Source organism: Ipomoea nil, unplaced genomic scaffold (genome assembly GCF_001879475.1).
Source record: "Ipomoea nil cultivar Tokyo-kokei standard unplaced genomic scaffold, Asagao_1.1 scaffold3170, whole genome shotgun sequence".
Lineage (NCBI taxonomy): Eukaryota > Viridiplantae > Streptophyta > Magnoliopsida > Solanales > Convolvulaceae > Ipomoea > Ipomoea nil.
In genome coordinates this window covers 2,822,431-2,826,288 of record NW_017619598.1, presented here as the reverse complement: position 1 = coordinate 2,826,288, position 3,858 = coordinate 2,822,431, and the positions used below count along the sequence as shown (strand labels likewise).

Genomic DNA, 3,858 nt, shown 5'->3' with positions numbered 1-3,858 from the left:
TTTATCATCGAAGTCTGGCATATTCTCAATTAAAGTTTTCATGTACGCCATGACAAAGAAACCGCATTGGTTACTATCCGGTTGACGAGGAGCCTACGAATGTTAAATAATATTTGCATTACAATTTAGCTATATACAAACACTTATATAGTTAAAAATATGAAATTACCTTGACAATTTCCCAAGCAGTTTTACTGCGTCCTTTCTTTCCATTCGTAGAGGACGCATGGACCATTTTAATAGCCCTTCATATATATTGTTGATTATTCAGATTATGTAATAATAAATCGAAAGAATGAAATTTTAAAAAATTTAAAAAAAAAAAAAAAAAAAACCTAGCTTCAACCATTTGTTGAATCAGGTAGAATTGAACCATTTGTGAAAACCATTTTCTATAAGCTTTACCTTTGGCACCAATAACATACTCCACTGGTCCATACTCGTTTTCAATCTGCAGTAAACACAAAGACAATAATAGTTATACAATTAAGCCAATATATAATATAATCCATCTTCTTCCTTAGCTTCAATTCTAACCTGATTCATAATAATAGGTCCACCGTCAGGTTCAAACATTTTCTCCACTTTCATCATGTTCACAATTTTTTCAACAAACCGATGCATACCCACCTTGTTGTAATCACCATAGTTTAGTAAACCAGAATATATAGCAAAATATATATGAACAAATTAATTAAGTAGACAACCTTAAAAGGCTAATTGTCTGTTCTAAACTCAATCCCAGGCACAAATTTTAGCCAAACAGGGAATCCCCTGCACCACAATTCATACAATTAAGCTAGGATCCCACTTTACATGATCATATATAACTAAATGTATATGCATATAAAATAATCTTACCCATAATTCCATTCTCCACAAATATAAGGCCCAATGCGGTGATGAAGATACAGCCCTGCCTGATGTGCCAGTTTGAGAGCATTTATAAAAGCAAACAAGAAGAGAAAAAAGAGATGATTCGCTATAAGGATAATAAAGAATTATTGCTATGATTGGATAAGAGATATCTCTGGACATTAGCTTTTAAGAATCAAAAACCAGATCAGAATATTGGATCAACTTTGTAAAATTTCCAAAATAACCCTTTTTGTTTCCTTTATCTAATTGTTGGACATGCTAGTTTTGTTCACATCATACAAGTTCTCCAAATTATTTCAATAATATTTCATGTTGAACACACAGAATTAACATAATTAGAATGTTATTAGATGCAAGTAGTAAGCTGTGGTTTTTTCTATAAACATCAAAATTCAGAGTGGTTTAGAAAATATAGTGTTTGCATCTCAAAGTACATTTTGCTTCTTACTTTATTTATGAACCTGTATAAATCTTTTTGACAGATTAAATTTTTAATCATATAAATGAGTAAAGCAAATGTTTCTTTTTAATTGACATGAACAAATGCTAAATAGACAGCACTAGTAGTTCTGCTTGAAAAGTGATCTTGTTAAACTTCAGTGCTTATTATATTAAGGTTAAAAGTAAGGTTTAAATGTTTAATTCTAAAAGTATGATGAAGCAAATAACTAGGGATTTTAGCAAAACTAAAAGTTACTACTCGTACAGCCCAGGTTTCATAATTCATATACAGAAAATCAACTCAGTCAAAATCATAGCCAAAATCAAACTAAAGCTATATGCCTAGTAAAATACTAAAACATAGGGTAGACAAAATCATAGCCAAGAACACTCATAGCTTTCACATATGGAAAATTTAACAATACAATAAAGAAATTAGGAATTAGGGTTAAAAAAATTGAGGACTAACCTGGAGGGATGATGCAGCAACGGCGGCGGAGGTTGGAGGCGGCGACGACGGCGGAAGTTGCAGACGACGACGACGGCGGGAGTTGGAGACGGCGACGACGGCAGAGGTTGGAGGCGGCGACGGCACTGTCGGAGGCGAGGGCGGTATCTTCTGGACTTCGACACTGGGAGGCGACGGTGGTTTTGTGTGTTTGCGCTGAAGTGTTTTGGCAAAATTAGTTTTGTTTTGTGTTTTAATTCCTTCTTTGGCGCTTTAGTGTTAATATTCAAATGAAGTCAAAATTTACAAAGAGGGAATTATTTTATTTGAGAGGGAAGAAGATTTTTTACAAATTGTGCAAGTTTTGAAATTCAACATTTAAAGAATAACATATATATCTAATATATATTAAAGTCAAAATTATTTTAACTTTTATTTCTTTTAAAGAATAACATATATATCTAATATAATAAGCAAAATAACGAAAGTTTTATTTTTATTTTATACTAAATCTTCATTTTTTTACAAATTAAATAACTATATTGATGATTTATTATAGGGACCGGATCCACCATAAATCGGGTATATAGGTATATAACATGGGTAAGAAAATAGTAGCTTTATTACTCGGGACGCTAGGTCCAAAATAGTAGTTTTATATAAAATAATGTACTTTTGAAAAATGTACATTAAGTACATAAATAATGTACCCTTAGTATATTAAAAATGTATTTTGTTAGTTATGGTCCACACAATTGTGTGGACCATGGTCCATGCAATAATGATTGAGTACCAGGTATATAGGTACAGAACGGGGGACAAGAAAATATTAGCTTTATAGCTCGTGGTGATAGGTCCAAAATAGTACGTATAAAGCCCGAGGTACAAGCCTAGACTGGCGACCCAAATACAAAGATCACGTCCCATTTCCCTATAATGTAGATTCATAATTTCTATACAGTATATTTCTAATTTAAATACAGTTGTATAGATTAATAATTTCTATACAGTAAATTCATAATTTCTATACTACAGATTCATAATTTCTGTATTGTTGATTCATAATTTCTAAACTGTATAGTTATCAACACTTGGGAATATGAACATCGCAAATTATAAACATAAAGTTCAGTAATTGTGAATATAGATCAGAGTTATTCAATCATTATGAATATGCATTTCAATTCAAAAATTATGAATATATAGTTTGGTAATTATGAACATAGAGCTAATTAAAATCGCGGCAAAAGAAATGGGATATAGCTAACTGTACGGCATCGATCAACTACTCTTTCATATCCATTCTCAACGTGTCCCGGGCATGCTGGGAGGGTCGATTAACAACATATAGCTAACCTTGTTAGTCATTCGCTAGCCGGAAGGGTCGATTACCAACATAGCTAACCTTGTTAGTCATGCGCTAGTCGGAATGGTCGATTACTAACATATATATAGCTAACCTTGTCAGTCATGCGCTAGCCGGAAGTGTCGATTACCAACCCCGGCCCCTATCATACAACCCTTAACCCCTACACATCATCCCGCACCATTATGAACACCACCCCATATTGTTTTTTATACTTGATAATTATTATTATTTTTTTGAATTCATAGATTGGTCGTAATTGTAATATAATTGAAAATAAAACTTTAATAAATTTACTTTGAAATTCTGGTGAATAATTTTATATTTAAATATGAACGAAAATAGAACTATTAAATTAACTTTTGAATTGTATTCTTTCTCTGTTAAATTATAGGTAAAACATAAAGTGTAACACTTTAGTACACAAGAGTTGGTATGGCTTGGTGGATTTAGCTTTGTTTATTATGTTAAAGGTCTTAGGTTCTATCTTTTATGGTGGCATTCTTAACCTATTTTATGCAATCATTGTCTTGGTTCTCAAAGACAACACATAAGCAAACTGGTAATATACTAGATGTTGCACTTAAATACATAAGTGTTAGTGTGGCTTTTAGCTTAGTTTATTATGTTAGAGATTAGAGATCTTAAGTTCTATTCTTCTTAGGGGGAATTCTTCGACTATTTTCTAAAATTGTGGTTTTGGTTTTCACAAACAACACAGAAG

At 32.0% G+C, this 3,858-nt stretch overlaps 1 long non-coding RNA gene across 1 annotated transcript; it reads right to left on the bottom strand.

Annotated features, from left to right (window-relative positions):
* Positions 1–923, bottom strand: LOC109167906. Its single transcript, XR_002051936.1, has 6 exons — positions 862–923; positions 708–774; positions 538–630; positions 406–451; positions 170–245; positions 1–93 (listed from the first exon to the last, which is right to left on the bottom strand). It is a non-coding gene; the product is annotated as an uncharacterized LOC109167906 (long non-coding RNA).
* Between the last annotated feature and the right edge of the window lie 2,935 nt (positions 924–3,858).